Source organism: Tachyglossus aculeatus, chromosome 5 (assembly GCF_015852505.1).
Source record: "Tachyglossus aculeatus isolate mTacAcu1 chromosome 5, mTacAcu1.pri, whole genome shotgun sequence".
Taxonomy (NCBI): Eukaryota; Metazoa; Chordata; class Mammalia; order Monotremata; family Tachyglossidae; genus Tachyglossus; species Tachyglossus aculeatus.
The window spans coordinates 33,305,955-33,326,198 of NC_052070.1; the positions used below are offsets into that span (position 1 = coordinate 33,305,955).

The 20,244-nt window shown below is 51.1% G+C and overlaps 1 protein-coding gene across 1 annotated transcript in view; it reads left to right on the top strand.

Annotated features, from left to right (window-relative positions):
* The first annotated feature begins 5,922 nt into the window (after positions 1-5,922).
* EPHA8 (EPH receptor A8) overlaps positions 5,923-20,244 on the top strand; it is a 57,166-nt gene continuing 42,844 nt past the window's right edge. Inside the window, exons 1-2 of the mRNA XM_038746926.1 lie at positions 5,923-5,973; positions 17,217-17,281. The gene's annotated coding sequence lies outside the window, so the exon portion shown is untranslated. The remainder of the gene's footprint in view (positions 5,974-17,216; positions 17,282-20,244) is intronic.

Sequence of the window (20,244 nt, forward strand, 5' to 3'; positions counted from 1 at the left end):
CAGCTGACAAGTGGCGGAGCCGGGATTTGAACCCATGACCTCTGACTCCAAAGCCCGGGTTCTTTCCATTGAGCCAGTTCTCTGCACACAGTAAGCACTCAGTAAAAACGATTGACCGACTGAGCGGACCTCAAAGAGACGCAGTGTGACCCAGGGTTTGTCCTCCCCATGGTCTGGGAATGGGTTACTAACTTCTGACGTCGCTGCATATCTCCTCCCCATTCCCCCACTCCTTCCAGATTTTTGTTAATGTGCTACAATTTGGCTGCCTCACAGGTGCTTGTGGTCATCATCATCATCATCATCATCATCATCAATCGTATTTATTGAGCGCTTCCTATGTGCAGAGCACTGTACTAAGCGCTTGGGAAGTACAAATTGGCAACATATAGAGACAGTCCCTACCCAACAGTGGGCTCACAGTCTAAAAGGGGGAGACAGAGAACAAAACCAAACATACTAACAAAATAAAATAAATAGAATAGATATGTACAAGTAAAATAAATGAATAAATAAATAGAGTAATAAATATGTACAAACATATATACATATATACAGGTGCTGTGGGGAAGGGAAGGAGGTAAGATGGGGGGATGGAGAGGGGGACGAGGGGGAGAGGAAGGAAGGGGCTCAGTCTGGGACAGTGGTACTGGGACAGTGGAAAGAACTGGCTAGGAAGGTAGGAACTATAGACTGTAAGCTTGTTGGGGGCAGGGAACGTGTCTACAGAGTCTGTTGAATTGTATTCTCCCAAGGGCATAGCACAGTGTTCTGCACTCGGTAAGCATTCAGTAAATACCATTGATGACTGATGTGGATGTTGAAAAGGAGATGGGCATTCTTGAATTCCAGGACTGGGCCCTCAGAGCTCCTCTGGGACCACCTTGGTACTAGTTGGGTCCTGGCCCTACGACGCTCCTTCTCTATTTAAAACAGATGTCCCCCTCTGCTTCCAGCCCCTCTCTTTGAAGCATCATCCCATGCCACTTCCAGGTAGAGCCTTATCCTTTATCCGCTCCCTGCTCTGCCTCCTTCCCCAGATTTTCCAACATCAGCCCGAGTATCCCGGACTTCCTGCAGGGTCTCTTCCTGCCTCATTAGTCAGGCAAGCCTGCAGCTCCGAGTCTCTGCTTCTCTGCTGTTTCATCTCAGAGTCCTGATTCTCTTTCTGGGGGACACGAGCCCCATGTGCTCTTCACTGGATCTATAGAAATGAGGAAAATTGTGCAAACTGGAGCCAAATGATGTGCCTGTTGCTATTTTACTTAAGCGCTTACTATGTGCGAAGCACTGTTCTAAGTGCTGGGGGGGATATAGCGTGGCTCAGTGGAAAAGAGCATGGACTTCGGAGTCAGAGGTCATGGGTTCATATCCTGGCTCTGCCAATTGTCAGCTGTGTGACTTTGGGCAAGTCACTTAACTTCTCTGTGCCTCAGTGACATCATCTGTAAAATGGGGATTAAGACTTGAGCCCCCTGAGGGACAACCGATCACCTTGTAACTTCCCCAGCACTTAGAACAGTGCTTGGCACATAGTAAGCACTTAATAAATGTTATTATTATTATTATTATTATTATTATTATTATTATTACAAGGTGATCAGGTTGTCCCACGTGGGGCTCACAATCTTAATCCCCAAGCACAACAAATGCCATTATTATTATTATTATTATTATTATTATTATTATTATTATTATTATTATTATTTTACTTCTGAATCAAGAGTCTGATACTCTTGTCAAAAGCCCCTCAGAATAGGTAGGTGGTGGCCTGGAGGGTTCCTGGGAAGGGTCTTTATTTTCATTCGATCGTATTATTGAGCACTTATTTGTGCAGAACACTGTACTAAGCCCAGTGGGTGCCCTATGCTCTAGGGCAGCAGCATGGTCTAATGGTTCGAGCACGGTCCTGGGAGTTCGAAGGACCTGGGTTCTAATCCCTACTCCTCCACTTGTCTGCTGTATGACCTTGGGCAAGTCACTTAACTTCTCTGGGCCTCTGTTACCTAATACATAAAATGGACTGGGATCCCACTGTGGGACAGGGACAGTGTCTGACCTGATTAGCTTCTATATACCCCAACACTTAGAACAGTGCTTGACACATAGTAAGCACTTAACATTTGCATTTGTAGGAATAACCCCAGGATCTCAACTCTCCCCTTCAGACTGTGGACAAGGCTGCCTCACCCCCTCCCAGGCTTTCTTTACCTTTGCTTTTGGGCAGGAAGCCTCAGAGAAGAGGTAGTAATAATAGCATTATTAATAATAATGATAATAATCATAATGATGATGGCATTTATTAAGCACTTACTATGTGCCAAGCACTGTTCTAAGCACTGGGGAGGTACATGGTGATCAGGTTGTCCCACGGGGGGCTCACAGTCTTAATCACCATTTTTCAGATGAGGTAACTGAGGCACAGAGAAGTGAAGTGACTTGCCCAAAGTCACACAGCTGACAGTTGGCAGAGCCGGGATTTGAACCCATGACCTCTGACTTCAAAGCCCGTGCTCTTTCCATTGAGCCACACTGCTTCCCATAAGTTATTATTAATAATAGTAACATAATAGTAACTTAATAGTGACATTACTATTACTACTACTGATAATAATGGTACTTCTTGTGAGCTTACTCTCTGCCAGGCACTGTTCTAAGTCCCTCATAAGATACAAGCTAATAAGGTTGCACACAATCCCTGACCCACATGAGGCTCACAGTTTTAATCCCCATTTTACAAATGAGGAAGTAGCTGAGGCCCGGAGAAGTGAAGCGACTTGCCCAAGGTCACACAGCAGACAAGTGGCAAAATCGGGATTAGAAGCCATGACCTTCTAACTCCTAGGCCCCTGCCCTATCCATCGGAGAAATGGGGATTTGCAGGAGTTTGAGCAGGGTGCATGGAGGTCATTCCTTCATTCATTCAATTGTATTTATTGAGCACTTACTGTGTGCAGAGCACTGTACTAAGTGCTTGGGAAGTACAAGTTGGCAACATATAGAGATGGTCCCTACCCAACAATGGGCTCACAGTCTAGAAGGGGGAGACACACAACAAACCAAAACATGTGGTCAGGTGTCAAGTTATCAGAATAAATGAAAGTAAAGGTAGATGTACATCATTGACAAAATAAATAGAATAGTAAATATGTACAAGTAAAATAGAGTAATAAATCTGTGCAAACATATATACAGGTGCTGTGGGGAGGGGAAGGAGGTAGGGTGGGGGGGATGGGGATAATAATGGGGATGGGGGGGATAATAATGACGATGGTATCTGCTAAGTGCTTACCATGGGTTCTAAATGCCGGGGGAGATACAAGCTATTCAGGTTGGACACATTCCCTGTCCCATGTGGGGCTCCCAGTCTTAATCCCCTTATTACCTATGAGGGAATTGAGGCACAGAGAAGTTAAGTGACTTGCCCAAGATCACACAGCAGATGTATGGCAGAGCTGGGATTAGAACCCAGGTCCCTCTGCCTCTCAGACCCCTGTTCCATCCATTAGGTTACACTGCTCCTTTGAGAGCTGGAGTTTCTGGAGTGTGTCAGGGTTGGCAGTGGCATGGGCTGCAGACACAGTCAGTAGCATTTACTGAGCACCTCCTATGTGCAGAGCACTGTACTAAGGGCTCATGAGACTATAATAGACTTAGTCGACATGATCCTTGTCCTCGAGGAGTGTACAGTCTAGTGGGGGAGTCAGACACAAAAATGACATGAGGTAGGAAGATGAAGAGAACGAAAGACGTGTAGGTGGACATGTAGAATGTTAAATTGTAAGGTATGTGAATCAGTACAAGTGTGAAGGTGGCCAAAGAATGCTTAAGGGCCAGTTGGGAGGATCTGAGAGCCCTCTGGGAATCAATCAATCAATCAGTAAATCAATCATATTTATTGAGTGCTTCCTGCTGCATGCACAGCACTGAATTGAGCACTTGGGAAAGGTCAGCGCAATATCAGTCATTCAATTAATGGTATTTGTTGAGTGCTTACTGTGTGCAGAGCACTGTACTAAGTGCTTGGGAGAGTACAATGCAATAGAGTAGGTATAGGTGATTCCTGCCCACAAGAAGTTTACTGTTTACTGAGAGAAGCAGCGTGGCTCAATGGAAAGAGCCCGGGCTTTGGAGTCAGAGGTCATGGGTTCAAATCCTGGCTCTGCCAATTGTCAGCTGGGTGACTTTGGGCAAGTCACTTCACTTCTCTGTGCCTCAGTTCCCTCATCTGTAAAATGGGAATGAAGACTGTGAGCCCCACGTGGGACAACCTGATCACCTTGTATCCCCCCAGCGCTTAGAACCGTGCTTTGCACATGGTAAGTGCTTAACAAATACCATTATTATTATTATTATTACTGGAATCAAAGTGCTATAAAAATTAAGGTGTCTGCTTACAGTAGGAGCTCAGTAAATACTTTTGATTGATGACTGATGAAGTGCTGTGGAGAGGAATGGGTAACCACTGGAAGTTTTTGAGGAGTGGGGGAATGTGTACTAAAAGGTGTTTTAAAATCACGACCCAGGCAGATAAGTATGGACTGGAGAGGCATGACACTGGAGGCAGGGAAGCCAATGAGGAGGCTGGTCAAGCTGGAAAATAAAAAGCGCCTGGACCTAGTAGTGGCCATTTGGATGGAGAAGAAGGGGTAAATCCTGAAAAACTAGGAGAATTTGATTACAGACTGAATATGGGGCTAGAAAGAGAGAGAGGAATCAAGGATAATGCCAAGCTTGTGAGCTTGTGAGTCAGGAAGGAGAGTGGTGTTGTCGAAAGTAAAGGAGATGTTAGGAAGAGGAGGGGATTTGGGGAGGAAGGTGAAGTGTTCCATTTGGGACATGTCGAGCCTGTGGCACCCACGGGACATCCATGAGGAGATGTCCTGGAGGCAGCGGGAGATGTATGATTGCAGGGAAGGAGAGAGGTCCAGGCTGGTGAAATAGATTTTGGGAATCATCGATGTAGAGGTGTACATTGAAGCCAAAAAAGCTGGACTGGAGAGGAGAATGGTGGCTATTTGGATACACAGATGTGACCCAGTGGTTGGTCTGCCTCTGAAAACGCCCAGCCACCATCGTGGGAAAACTCCCCCTGGTCAGGACAGGAGCCCCGATCCTCTCTCCAGCCCAGAGCTGGGTTCTAAGGAACTATCAGCCCCGACTTTGTAGCAGCCCCGAGTCGGTGAATTCCTTTTTGAAATAGGTGCCCATGCCTTATCCCAGGCACTCGGGCTAGCAAAGTACGCATTTTGTATTTCCTGATCCCAGTTGCAGGAAGAGGACGGAACCACCTCTCAGTCCCCACGATGTATGCCCTAGGGAAAAGGAAAGGGGGGGGGGGGGGCAGGTTAGGGTGGCAAAGGGAAGGGGAAGGGAGAGAGACGGAGACAGAGCTAGAGTACCTGCGGGGGCGACCACCAAGGGGTTGGAGAGGAGAGAAGGTAAGAGAAGAGGGTGGGAGGTAAGAGAGACTTCCATCTCTTGTCATTATGTGCGCGTGTGATGCTGAGGATCTGGGTGTGAGTGAGTGTGTGACTGTGTTTGTGTGTGTGTGTGTGTGTGTGCTCTCATTCAAAGTCCTCACGGCTGATTGGGTGGTAGGTAGTGACGGGCATTGGCTCCTTCCCCAGCGCAGCGTGTGTGTGTGTGTGTGTGTGCGTGTGTGTGTATCATCTGCGTGACACTGTGTGTGTGTGCGCCTGTGTGCGTGTGTCTGTATGTGTGAGTGTGTGCTTCGTGCGCCAATGTGCGGAAAGTGTCCCTGGATGCGCCAGGCAGAGCCGGAGCTGGCGCGGGGCTGAGAGCCGGCTCCTCCCGCGCCCCTGCCCGTGCCCACCCCCCGTGCCCACCCCCCGGTGCCCCACCCCCCGGTGCCCCCCACCATGGCCCCGGGGCGGGGGGCGCTGCCGCCCTCTCCGCTCTGGGCCGTCACCGCCGTGGCCGCCGCCTGCGTGGCCTCTGCCCGCGCCGAAGGTAAGAGGGGGCGCCGGGCGCCGGGCACCGGGCACCGGGCGGGCAGACCCTGGGCGGGGGCCGGGGCCGCTCCAGTCGCCGCCAAAGTTCACCTCCCCCCGTGCCCCCGGACCCCCAACGCCGGGCCCGAGGACGGTCCACTCCTGTCCTGTCCGGTCCTGTCCGGTCCTGCCCTGCCCTGTCCGGTCCTGTCCGATCCTGTCCGGTCCTGCTCTGTCCGGTGGTGTCCTGTCCGGTCCTGCCCGGTTCTGTCCGGTCCTGTCTGGTCCTGTCCTGTCCGGTCGCATCCTGTCCAGCCCTGTCCTGCCCTGCCCGGTCCTGTCTTGTCCGGCCTTGCCCTGTCCGGTCCGGTCTTCTCCTGTCCGGTCCTGCCCTGCCCGGTCCTGTCCTGTCCTGTCCTGTCGTATCCTGTCCAGCCCCGTCCGACCTTACCCGGTCTTGTCTTGTCCGGCCTTGCCCTGTCCGGTCCGGTACTGTCCGGTCCTGTCCGGTTCTATCTGGTCCTGTCCTGTCCGGTCGTGTCCTGTCCGGCCTTGCCCGGTCCGGTCGGGTCCGGTCCTGTCCTGGCCCTGCCCTGCCCTGTCCTGTCCGGTCTGGTCCTGTCCGGTCCTGTGGGCTCCTTCCCGGGGACCTCCGGGGCGGGGGTTGCGGAGGAGGGCGGTTGCGGGGGGTTCAGGGCTGCGGGGGACGGGGCTGGAACGGGAGAAGGGCAGGGGGGCGGCGGCGAGGATGGGCAGCCAGGAGGAGGAGGAGGAGGAGGAGGAGGAGAAGGAGGAGGAAGAGGAGGAGAGCGATCCGAAGTCCCCAGGGGCCGTGGATGCGGGTGGGAGCGGTCGGGGGTGCGGAGCTGGGCCGGCCGGCTGGAGTGGGCGAGCCCTAGGGGCAAGGGTCACCGGGGGCAGGGTGGAGGGCGAGGGACTGCTAACACACTTGGGAGGGCAGCCAACGGGGCAGGGCAGAGAAGCGGGAGGAGGGCAACAGGATGGGGTGGTGGGAGAAGGCCAGCCGGGCACAGTGGCGGGGGCAGGCCCGTCGGGCAGAGTAGCTGGGCAGAGCTCCCCCCTCTCCAATCTCCAGTTAATTGTGGTATTTGTTAAGTGCTTACTATGTGCCAGGCCCTGGACTAAGCGCTGGGGTGGCTCCCAGCAAACTGGGTTGAACCCAACCCCTGCCCCACATGCGGCTCACAGTCTCCATCCCCACTTTGCAGATGAGGGAACCCAGGCCCAGGGAAGTGAAGGGACTTGCCCAAGTTCCCACAGCAGACAAGTGGCGGAGTCGGGATTAGAACCCACGACCTTCTGGCTCCCAGGCCCGCGGTCTGGCTACTACGCCGTGCTGCTTCCCAGTGAGGTCAGACTGGTTCAGCGGTCCAGGAAGGGAGTGACCAACGAGCAGAAGAGGGCAGGGTCTCCAAACCAAACAGCTAGAACTTCGGACAGTCTGAGCGACCGGGAGTCCCCCAGTAGCCCTTAATAATGTTAGCATTTGTTAAGTGCTTACTATGTGCAAAGCACTGTTCTAAGCTCTGGGGGGATACAAGGTGATCAGGTTGTCCCACGTGGGGCTCACAGTTTTAGTCCCCATTTTACAGATGAGGGAACTGGGGCCCAGAGAAGTGAAGTGACTTGCCCAAAGTCACACAGCTGACAATTGGCGGAGCCGGGATTTGAACCCATGACCTCCGACTCCAAAGCCCGGGCTCTTTCCACTGAGCCACGCTGCTTCTCGTAAGTCCCTGCCAGTCCCTGGGGCAGGGATCTGATGCCCCAGTGCCCAGCCAGAACCGGGGCCTGGAAACAGAGACAGCAGAGATGGAGAGAAGAGCAGGTTCCCAAGGAATGGGTGGGGGCTGGCACACATGGAGGGAATTAGAACAAGCTGCCGGGGACGGGGGGATTGGGGGGTTGCGGGGGAGGAAGGTGGGGCTGTATTCTTGGGCCGGGGGTGGGGGGAGGTGATGTACATTTGCCATCCACTTGTCAGCTGTGTGACTTTGGGCAAGTCACAATAATAATAATGATAGTATCTGTTAAGTGCTTACTATGTGCCAAGCACTGTTCTAAGCACTTATCTTCTCTGTGCCTGTTACCTCATCTGTAAAATGGGGATAAAGACTGTGAGCCCCACGTGGGACAAACTGATCACTTTGTATCTACCCCAGCGCTTAGAACAGTGCTTGGCACATAGTAAGCGCTTAGCAAATGCTATCATTAATTAACGTATGCTTTAAGGGATGCAGTTTTAAAGGGGATACCGAGAGGGGAGGGCCTCAGGGGAGCATGGGCGGGGAGAGCATTCCCCCAACTCCTGTCAGAGAGTGGCCCAGGATGTGGCACGGGTGGGCAGGGAGGGAGGCTGGAGCCGTCGGGGTTAGGGCCTGGCTGGGTCTGGGCCATCGACCAGTCCTGGGAAGGAGTTAGAAAGGAACTTGAGGCTGTTGGTCCCTCGAGACAGTCCCCCAGAGTCTTCCCCGCAGGGGTCAACCTCGTGACCCCCACCTCAAGGCCGGGAGCAGTGGGGAGATGAACTCCCAGGGAGCTAGCCAGGGCAGAGTGCTCTGCTGAGGGTCCCGACTCTCCCTCGCTAGGCTATTGAGGGCTGTCTACTCCACTGTCCCATCGCCTTCCATCCCTTTCCCATGCGCGCCCTCAGATAATGGCATCTGCAGAGGGCAGAGGAGGGCACAGGGAAGCTAAACTCAGTGAGAGCCCAGGGAGGGACACAATGTCCCCGGCCCCGAGCCCAGGAGCTGTAGAAGTTGGAACTTGGGAAGTTGAAGAAGGTCGGGGTCCAGACTTAATAATAATAATAATGACATTTGTTAAAAGCTTACTATGTGCCAAGCACCGTTCTAAGTGTTGAGGGGGTTACAAGGTAATGAGGTAGTCCCACACGGGACTCACAGTCTTCATCCCCGTTATACAGATGAGGGAACTGAGGCCCAGAGAAGTGAAGTGACTTGCCCAAAGTCACACAGCAGACAAGTGGCAGAGTCGGAATTGGAACCATGACTTCTGACTCCCTAGCCCGGGCTCTTGCCACTGAGCCACGCTGCTTCTCTGGGACTTGCTGCGGGTGGAGGGTCGTTCGGGTGCCCGGAGGAAGGGGTTGTCAGGTCCTTCCCTGCCCCTTCCCGCCGGCCTCTGCGCCTGCTCCCAGCGTTCCCACTGCTCCATCTGCACCTCCTCAGTGCTGGTGGAGTGATGGGATGCAGGCAAGAGGCATGGAGCTGGGCCTTCCATAGGTCTGGATTGGACTACCAGCTGGATGGCTCTGGGCCCGGCCAAAGTCCCTCCAGCACGTACGGAGAGAGGCCAAGCTAGGGAGGATTTTATTCCCCCTCACCGTGCCACGTGTGAGCTCCCCTCCACCCCCCTCTCCCTTCCCCAACACAGGCCCGGCTATTTTTAGGCTCAGATGTCGGGAAAGAGGTAAGAGTGGGGTGGGGAGGGGAGGTAGGGACAGTTGAAGGGGGTCCCCCCCCATGACGGTAGGAGGGTCCCTGAGGAGGGTGGGGGGCGGTGGTGGGATGGGGGAGCAGCGATTCCGTACCCAAATGATAAAAGTCACGCTGGGAAGAGCGGCCCCGGGGAGGAGAGGGCGTGGGTTGGATTCTGAACGGTGAGGTCTCCTGCATTGGCGTGCTTGGGAGGAGGGGGCTTCGTGGGGGAGAGGAGGGGCGGAGCTCCAGCAGGTTTCTCTCACTGAGTTGTAGTGAAGGCAGGGGAGGGCTACAGTGGGGTTTCAAGAAGACCCTGAAGAGCTGGAGGAGGGAAAGGAGAGATGAGAGAGGAGGATGCCCAGGGCAAGAAAAGGGGGGCAGGAGCAACACATTTGTCCCAGGGCCGGGTGGGGGTGGGAGGGAGGTGGTTAGGGGTCCCAGAGGGATTTGGAATGGGTGGCCAAACTGCTTTGGAACCTGCCCCATGTCTTTTCTACCTTCTTACCCGGGCTCTGGCAGGACTGTGCAGCTGGGAGTGTCGACAGCAGCAGACGCAGCAGGGAGTGTGGCAGGTGCAGCGGGCGGGATCAGAAGTAGCAGGTGGGATCTGGAGCAGCGGGCCGGATGGGTCCTCCACCCCAACCCCCCGTCAGTCAGTGCCCCCACCCCCATGTCTCCCCATGCCCCTCCCTGGGGGGCCTAGCAGGGGCCTGTCCCTAAACCGAAGAACTTGTGGGTGGTGAGGCCTGGGGCCTTAGCCTAAGTGTTGGGAGCTTTCTAAAATCCTGCAGAGGGGTTAATCAGCTAGGCAAGGGATCACCGCCTTCTGAGTTCTGCCCAGCTGTGCCTCAGGCTCTTTAAGAGAAGGCTCAGCAACCTCCTGGGCCTCAGTTTCCTTCACCATCCAACACCATCTGGTTCAGGCTTTGAAGTCCCCCAGATGAAGGGGAGAACAGCCCTTCAGGGCAGAGGTGCAGAAATATCCAAGACCTTCCCTCCCATGGGACCCCTTTGCTTCCCCCAACTATCCTCTTCCCTCTCATAAATCTGGACTCCCCCGTTGGGGAAGGCACAGGGTGCCTGCTACTCCTCCCTCCCACTACAGGTACAACGCCAGCCAGAGACGATAGCTAACCTGCTGTCTGACCCACTTTCTCCCATACCACGACAGGAGATGGAGAAGGGGGAGGAGGAGGGGAAGGAGAAGGAGAAAAAGGAGGAGGAGGAAGGGAAGGAGGAGGAGGAATTTTTTTCTCTCTTTCACCCTCTATCTCTTCCTTCCTCCCTCTCTCCCTCTTTCCAGCACCTCCCAATACCAATCTGGCTCTGCTGGGCATCTGGGGGCTCCTGAATAGGATGTCCAGGGCTCTGCACCCCTGGTCAGGATCTGGGGTGTCAGTCCCCTGGGGAAGGGGCGGGAGTCGGAGGGAGTCTCGAAACTGGGACCTCGGTGACCTGGCTGAGTATGCCTCACAGCCCCTGTCCTCCCCCTCACTCTTTCCCTCTCTATCTGCTGCACAAATTTTTAGGATTCTAGGCCAGGGAGAGTGGGTGGGTGAAAGGCGAAATCAAGAAAAGACAATCTTGCAGGCAGCGATTAAAAAAAAATGTTAACTCAAATTATTTGAGACTTGGTGGTGTGGTCTAAAGACACATATGCTCAGTAAATGCAAACCAAATGCAAATTCAAACTTTTCTGCCCTGCGTGGGTAAGGGCCCTCTGAAAATCGTGGCAATGATCCCTGCAGTTTAAAACTGCTAGCAGGAGTCGGGCAGCCCCAGAGAGAGGGGCCAGGGGTGGAGGTGGGAATAGGGGAGGGCAGGCTCCAGCTGGGAAGGGGCAACGGGATGCCAGGCTGGAGCTGGGACCAGGTGAGTTCAATGGAAAGACTTGAAAGAGGAAAAGGGGACGGCTTCCAGGATCAGGGAGAGATGGTGGTAGCCAAGTAGCCTGGCAGGAAGACCAAAGGGAAGCAGGGAGGGATAATATAACAATAATAATAATAATAATAATAATTGTGGTGTTTGTTAAGCACTTACTGTAGCCAAGCACTGTACTAAGTGCTGGGTTGGATATGAGCAGATTGAGTTGTACACAGTCACTGTGCCATGAGAAGCTCACAGCCTCAATCCTCATTGTACAGATGAGGTAACGGGGGCACAGAGAAGTGAAGTGATTTGCCCGATGTCACACAGCAGACCCATGGCAGAGCCGGGATTAGAATCCATGACCTGCATGAGAAAAGACCCAGCACAGACCTTGAGGCAGGGAGGCCCAGGAGAGCCAAGGAAGATTTGAAGAGGAGAGGAAGCAGGGGGTTTGGGCCACGTAGGTGGGCTCAGGAAGGGAACAGATGTGGGGGGAGCACTGGACATTATTTTCCTTAATAATAATGGTATTTGTTAAGCGCTTACTATGGGTCAAGCGCTGATATGAGCACTTGGGTAAATGCAAACTGATTAGGTGGGACACAGTCCCTGACCCACATGGGGTTCCCAGTATTAATCCCCATTTTACAGATGAGGGAACTGTGGCACAGAGAATGAAGTAACTTGCCCAAAGCCACCCAGCAGACTAGTGGCAGAGTCAGGATTAGAACCCAGGACCTTCTGACTTCCAGGGCCATGCTCTATCCACTAGGCCATGCTGCTTCTCTGCCAAAACCTCAGCCCAGGGTGGAGTGGGAGGAGAGAGCGCGCAAACCCACACCCAAATAGACCCACCCCAAGGGCCTGGCATTAAGGGAAATAGTGTAGACTGATGGGAGGAGGCACTTAACCCTGCTAATGTTCCCTGTCCACTTTTCCCAGGAGCCCTCAGAAGACTTTACAGCTCCACTAGGGCATGGCCCCCAAATCCTATTTCTTTGCCTTGCCCAAGAGGAACCAGGGGGACTTGGGGTTCATTCATTCATTCAGTTGTATTTATCAAGTGCTTACTCTGTGCAGAGCACGGTACTAAGCGCTTGGGAAAGTACAATACAACAATAAAGAGTGACAATCTCTGCCCTCAACGATCTCACAGTCTAGAGAGGGGGTTCACACTTGCCCCAGAACGGCAGCTATCCCTAGGCACAGGTGGCCACTGATGGCAGCACTTGGCAAACCGTACCCCTCTTGGAAACAAATGCCATTCATCATACTACGTTAAGTGGGTTACACGGGATACACGGCATCACTTAATGATGCCAGATGGAATCTTCTGTGGAAATCCCAGGCCCTAGAGCATTTCCCCGGAAGACTCCTGACCACTCTCTTGCTTCAGAGACCTTGTGGTCTGTTCTCGTTTTCCCGTAAACCAGGCACCAAGTCCAAGCATGGAATTTGTAATCTGAGCCAAGGTGGAGGGAGGCTCACCACAGAATCAATCAATCCTGGTACTTTTTGAGCACTTACTGTGGTCAGAGCACTGTACTAAGCTCTGGGGAGAGTACAGTATGACAGAGTGGGAGACACTCCCTATCCACTCGGAGCTTACAGTCAAAATAAGACTGTATTAATATTAGTCACGAGAAGCAGCGTGGATTAGTGGGAAGACCACGGGCCTGGGAGTCAGAGGATGTGGGTTCTAATCCCGGCTCCTCCACCTGTCTGCTGTGTGACCTTGGGCAAACCACTTAACTTCTCTGTGCCTCAGTTACCTCATCTGTAAAATGGGGACTAAGACTGTGAGCCCCACGTGGGACAACCTGATTACCCTGTATCTACCCCAGTGCTTAAAACAGTGCTTGGCACATAGTAAGTTCTTAGCAAATGCCATCATCATTATTGTTATTATTATTATTAAATAGAAAATTAAAACCAACAGATATAAAGACATCCAGAGCCATATCTGAGCAGAATCAGAGACAGACCAGACTGCCCGGGATCAAACTGGTGGAATTGAACCATTCCGTCTTTCCCCGGCCCCTGGTTCGACCTCATCAACTAGGCCTCATACTCCTTCCAAGCACAATGAACCCCTCCTGGCTTCCTCTCTTTCTCTGTAGATAGCCCATGCCCCTTAGGCTCTAGAATCATAGCATCTTATTCCTGGATGGGTACCCAAAAGATCATCTGGTCCAGCCCACTGCCTCCATTGGAGAAATAAGTCAGTCTCCCATCAGAGATAGTTATTTAATACATCTCAAGCTACAGACAAGCCAAAATCTCTTCCCGGTGATGAATGGCCTCCGTGGCTTTGGAGAGATACACTGTGGGAAGCAGTGTGGCCTAGTGGAAAGAGTACAGGCTTGGGAGTCCGACGGCTAGAGTTTTAATCCCAGTTCTACCACTTGTCCGCTATGTGACCTTGGGCAAGTCACTTCACTTCTCTGTGCCTCAGTTTCCCCAATGGTAAAATAGGGATTCAATACCTGTTCCCCCTCCTACTTAGACTGTAAACTCCATGTGGGACAGGGACTGTGACCAACCTGATCAACTAGTATGTACCCCAGGGCTTAGAACAGTGCTTGACACATAGTAAGCGCTTAATAAATACCATAAAAAAGATCATCCAACCCTTGAAGACAAATTTTCAGTCTCCCCACTCCTACCCTTAGCCTTTGGCCTTTTCTTAGCCCCTTTAATCTTTTCTCTAGGCACAAAAGCCACATTTCTCCCAAACTTCCTTATAGGGTCAATTTTCTCTCCCTTGAATTGGCTAGACGGTCCTAGGTGGCATTTTTTGAACACCTGCTGAGCGAGAAGCACTGTACTAAGCATGTGGAGCGTTACAATGGAAGCCGCCTACATGTTCCCTCCCCTTGAGGAGTTTACAATCAAATGAGGGAGCCAGACATAAATTATTTACAAATCGTGTGCATAGGAGGATGTACTAGGAATTAGTTCAAAGTGTAGCAGGCTGAAGTTACAGAATAAGTAATTGAATATACAAATGAAAATCCAAATAAAAATTTACATATATACATAAGTGCTGAGGACAGGAATAAAATAAAATACATATATGCTAAGGGGGGCTGTTGGGTTGACATGACTAAGGTGTTTGAAGTATTAGGGGAAAACTTCCTGAAAGAGATGGGATTTTAGGAGGACTTTGAAGATGGGGAGAGGTGGGGTCTGTGGGGCTTGGGGAAGGAGGGGGGTTTCAGGCTGGGGGAACAGCATGAATGAGGAGATGGGGATGGGAGAGTTGAGAACGAGGTACAGTTTGGGAGGAAACAAAATGTAAACTGAGGAGTAAGGCAGAGGAGTAAGGTGGGGTTAGATGATGGAGGGCCCTGAAACCGATGGTAAGGAGTTTTGGCTTGATGCAGAATGAAATGGGAAGCCAATGGAAAGTTTTTTTAAAAATTTATTTGGTGGTACTTGTTAAGGGCTTACCAGGTGCCAAACACTATACTAAGTGCTGGAGTAGAAACAAAATCATCAGAGTGGACCGAGTCTCTGTCCCTCATGGAGCGCGCTAAGTAGGAGGAAGCAGGATTTAATCCCCATTTTACAAGTGAGGGAATTGAGGCACAGGGAAGTGAAGTGACTAGCCCAAGGTCACACAGCAGACAAGGGGCAGAGCGGTGATTAGAACCCAGATCCTCCGACTCCCAGGCCCATGCTCTTTCAGCCCGGCCAGGTTGTTTTTTTGAGGAGTGGATTGGTGTGTGCTGAGCGATGCTTCAAGAAGATGATCCTCAGAGAAGCAGCGTGGCTCAGAGGAAAGAGCACGGGCTTGGGAGTCAGAGGACTTGGGTTCTAATTCTGGCTCCGCCACTTGTCGGCTGTGTGACACTGGACAAGTCACTTCACGTCTCTGTGCCTCAGTTCCCTCATCTGGAAAATGGGGATTAAGACTGTGAGCCCCGTGTGGGACAACCTGATTACCTTGTATCCCCCCAGTGCTTAGAACAGTACTTGGCACATAGTAAGTGCTTAACAAATGCCATTATTATTATTATTATTATTATTATTATTGTTATTGTGATCCAGGCAGGATTACCTAGTGTAGACCAGAAGAAGGAGAAGCTGGAAACAAGGTGACCGGCGATAAGGCTGATATAATAGTCTAACCATGTTATGAGGAGAATGTAGGGTTAAGTGCTTAGTACAGTGGAGGCCTTCCCAGACTGAGCCCCCTTCTTCCTCTCCCCCTCCTCCCTCTCCCCATCCCCCCCGTCTTACCTCCTTCCCCTCCCCACAGAACCTGTATATATGTATATATGTTTGTACGTATTTATTACTCTATTTTATTTGTACATATTTATTCTATTTATTTTATTTTGTTAATTTGTTTTGTTCTCTGTCTCCCCCTTCTAGACTGTGAGCCCGCTGTTGGGTAGGGACCGTCTCTATATGTTGCCAACTTGTACTTCCCAAGCGCTTAATACAGTGCTCTGCACACAGTAAGCGCTCAATAAATATGATTGAATGAATGAAATACAGTGCTCTGCACACAGTAAGTGCTCAATAAATACGACTGAATGAATGAATGAATGAAATACAGTGCTCTGCACACAGTAAGCGCTCAATAAATACAACTGAATGAATGAATGTGGATCATGATGGTGCAGTTTGAGTGGAGAGGGAGGGATGGATTGGGGAATGTGCTGTGTAGGAAGAACCAGCAGGATTTAGTAACCATTTATTCCATCTCCCATTTCTCCTCATCCTTTGGCAAATGTCAGGACCAAAGACCCCAAACTCCAATTCGGAATGACTGGGGAGGAGCATGGGCTTGGGGTCTGCCCTTTTGCTCCTCATCTAAAGCCTGGGCTGGGGCACTGAGACAGCTAGCTAGATGTCATGACCACCATGGGGCAGGGAGACTGACAACCCTCACCAGTCTTCTGGGTAATGGGGAAACTGGAGCAGTAAGATTCCCAGCAGAAATGCAGGAGCCCAGACTCATCTCCATGTCTTTCCTTCTTCAGTCAGTCAATCTTATTTATTGAGTGCTTACTGTGTGCAGAGCCCTGTACTGAATGTTTGGGAGAATACAATATAACAATAACTTCTCAGCTGTGTGACTTTGGGCAAGTCACTTAACTTCTCTGGGCCTCAGTTACCCCATCTGAAAAAATGGGGATTAAGACTGTGAGCCCCACGTGGGACAACCTGATTACCTTGTATCCCCCCTAGCGCTTAAAGCAGTGCTTGGCACATAGTAAGCACTTTAAAAAAATAAAATAAAATAAAAAATAAAACTAATAAACAGACATGTTCCCTGCCCAAAACGAGCATAAGGTCTAGAGATGAGCTTTCTTCACTCAGTTCTAGGCTGCCGAGATCCCAAAAGGGGTAAGCAACGTGGCGTAGCATCATGTGAGAAGCAGCACGGCATAATGGATAGAGCATGGGCCTTGGATTTTTAGAAGGTCATGGCTTCTAATCCCGATTTTGCCACTTATCTGCTGTGTGACCTTGGGCAAGTCACTTCACTTCTCTGGGTCTCAGTTACTTCATCTGTAAAATGAGGACTGCCTCTATATGTTGCCAATTTGTACTTCCCAAGCTCTTAGTACAGTGCTCTGCACATAGTAAGCGCTCAATAAATACGATTGATGATGATGATGATGATGATGAGGATTGAGACTGTGAGCCCCACATGGGACAGGGACTGTATCCAACCCAATTTGCTTGTATCCACCCCAGTGTTTAGTTCAGGGCCTGGCATATAGTAAGGACTTAACAAATAACCACAATTGTAAGGATCGCGGAGATGAACTGCAGCAGCGGTTTTGGGACTTTGGCTTGCTTTGTAGAGCTCATCAGTGGGCTGGGGACTGGGTACTCTGGGGTATGGGAGGCGGTGGTGAGCTTGCAGGGACCAGCAGGCCTTAACGTGATCTTGTCTCCTCTTTTTCAGTGAACCTGCTGGATACGGCCACTATCCCTGGGGACTGGGGCTGGCTCACCTATCCTGCCCACGGGGTGAGTGAGAGCGGAGGGGCCTTTCTGGGGGACTCAGTGCCACAGCAGTGGGGCCCGAGCTTCTGCAGGCGGAGTGTGGAAGGGGAGGCCCTTTCTCAGCGGGGTCGTAGCGCTCTGGGGACTGGCAGATCCTGGCTCCAAAACCAGCCTGAGCCAGCCTACCTGGGCTCTCTGGAGAACCAACAGAAACCCGAACTGCCCTCTCTGAAGAGGCGGAAGAGGCATCACATAATTGGGGCGAGGGGTGGGAGAAGGGACTCCCAGTGGTCCGGAAGTGACAGATTTTCCCTGAGGGTGGTGCCGGAGGGCTGAGTTTGGGGGGTGAAACACTTGTTCCTTCCATGCTCCCTCAGACCATGTACCCACAGACCCTCAGCCACTTTGAGGAGGGGAAAAAATGACTCCTTCTGTCCATAGACTTCTGTCCCAAACTGAGCCCCTTCCTTCCTCTCCCCCTCGTCCCCCTCTCCATCCCCCCCATCTTACCTCCTTCCCTTCCCCACAGCACCTGCATATATGGATATATGTTTGTACATATTTACTACTCTATTTATTTTATTTATTTATTTATTTATTTTACTTGTACATATCTATTCTATTTATTTTATTTTGTTAGTATGTTTGGTTTTTTTTTCTCTGTCTCCCCCTTTTAGACTGTGAGCCCAATATTGGGTAGGGACTGTCTCTATATGTTGCCAATTTGTACTTCCCAAGCGCTTAGTACAGTGCTCTGCACATAGTAAGCGCTCAATAAATATGATTGATTGATTGATTGATAGACACCAAGGTTCAGTGGAAAGAGCACAGGCTTTGGAGTCAGAGATCATGGATTCAAATCCCTGCTCCGTCAATTGTCAGCAATGTGACTTCGGGCAAGTCACTTAACTTCTCTGTGCTTCAGTTATCTCATTTGTAAAATGGAGATTAAGACTGTGAACTCCCCTAGTGGGATAACCTGATCACCTTGTAACCTCCCCAGTGCTTAGAACAGTGCTTTGCACATAGTAAATGCTTAATAAATGTTATTATTATTAAACAAGAGAAGCAACGTGGCTCAGTGGAAAGAGCCCTGGCTTTGGAGTCATTCATTCAATCGTATTTATTAAGCACTTATTGTGTGCAGAGCACTGTACTAAGCGCTTGGGAAGTACAAGTTGGCAACATATAGAGACGATCCCTACCCAACAGTGGGCTCACAGTCTAGAAGTCAGAGGTCGTGTGTTCAAATCCCGGCTCCGCCACTTTTCAGCTGTGTGACTTTGGGCAAGTCACTTCACTTCTCTGGGCCTCAGTTCCCACATCTGTAAAATGGGGATTAAGACTGTGAACCCCCCGGGGGAAAACCTGATCACCTTGTAACCTCCCCAGTGCTTAGAACAGTGCTTTGCACATAGCAAGTGCTTAATAAATGCCATCATTATTCTTCTTCTTCTAGACTGTGAGCCCACTGTTGGGTAGGGACCGTCTCTATATGTTGCCAACTTGTACTTCCCAAGTGCTTAGTACAGTGCTCTGCACACAGTAAGCGCTCAATAAATACGATGGATTGATTGATTGATCTCTATATGTTGCCAACTTGTACTTCCCAAGCACTTAGTACAGTGCTCTGCACATAGTAAGTGCTCAATAAATACGATTGAATGAATGAATGTCGGGGGCTGCAGTCCTGGGAACCTCCTACAGGCTCCTAGGAGGTGGGACTGATGGGGGGCCATGACTCAGCACTGCTCTCAACCAGTCAGCCCTGACTCAGCATTGGTCCCATACTATCGACCATGGCTCAGTGTTCCCCCTGCCCAATCAACCGTTACTTAGCATTGCTTCCGCCTAATCAGCCAAGACTCGGTTTGGCTCCCAACCGATCGGCCCTGACTCAGCCTTGCTCTCAGCTGATCTCCGCTGACACCCAGCCCCGCAGCTGGCCAAAAGCCAGAGAATATGTGGACAAAGGACCTGTGTGGAGTGAAATATCCAGGTCACTACGGCTGCCTGTGTCACAGGGTGATGGAGTGGAAACTCCCATAGCTGTTTGAGTTTATCCCAGGTCTCTGGCAAAACCCGATTGTTTCAATTCAGGGCTGAAAAGGCACCCAATGGTAGCTTTTCTGGACTGTTATCGCTGAAGCTGATTCCCTCCCAGTCGTCATCCTGCTCCCTTAATCAATCAATCAATCATCATAATCATCAATCGTATTTATTGAGCACTTACTGTGTGCAGAGCACTGTACTAAGTGCTTGGGAAGTACAAATTGGCAATGTATAGAGACAGTCCCTACCCAACAGTGGGCTCACAGTCTAGAAGGGGGAGACAGAGAACAAAACCAAACATACTAACAAAATAAAATAAATAGAATAGATATGTACAAGTAAAATAAATAAATAGAGTAATAAATATGTACAAACATATATACATATATACAGGTGCTGTGGGGAAGGGAAGGAGGTAAGATGGGGGGATGGAGAGGGGGACGAGGGGGAGAGGAAGGAAGGGGGTCAGTCTGGGAAGGCCTCCTGGAGGAGGTGAGCTCTCAGTAGGGCCTTGAAGGGAGGAAGAGAGCTAGCTTGGAGGATGGGCAGAGGGAGGGCATTCCAGGCTCGGGGGTCGATGGCGGGACAGGTGAGAACGAGGCACGGTGAGGAGATTAGCGGCAGAGGAGCGGAGGGTGCGGGCTGGGCTGTAGAAGGAGAGAAGGGAGGTTAGGTAGGAGGGGGCGAGGTGATGGACAGCCTTGAAGCCGAGGGTGAAGAGTTTCTGTCTGATGCGCAGATTGATTGGTAGCCACTGGAGATTTTTGAGGAGGGGAGTAACATGCCCAGAGCGTTTCTGGACAAAGACAATCTGGGCAGCAGCATGAAGTATGGATTGAAGTAGGGAGAGACACGAGTTTGGGAGATCAGAGAGAAGGCTGATGCCCCCTTAATGCCCCCATACTCCCAGTGACAGTTCAGGACTTCTGCCAGTC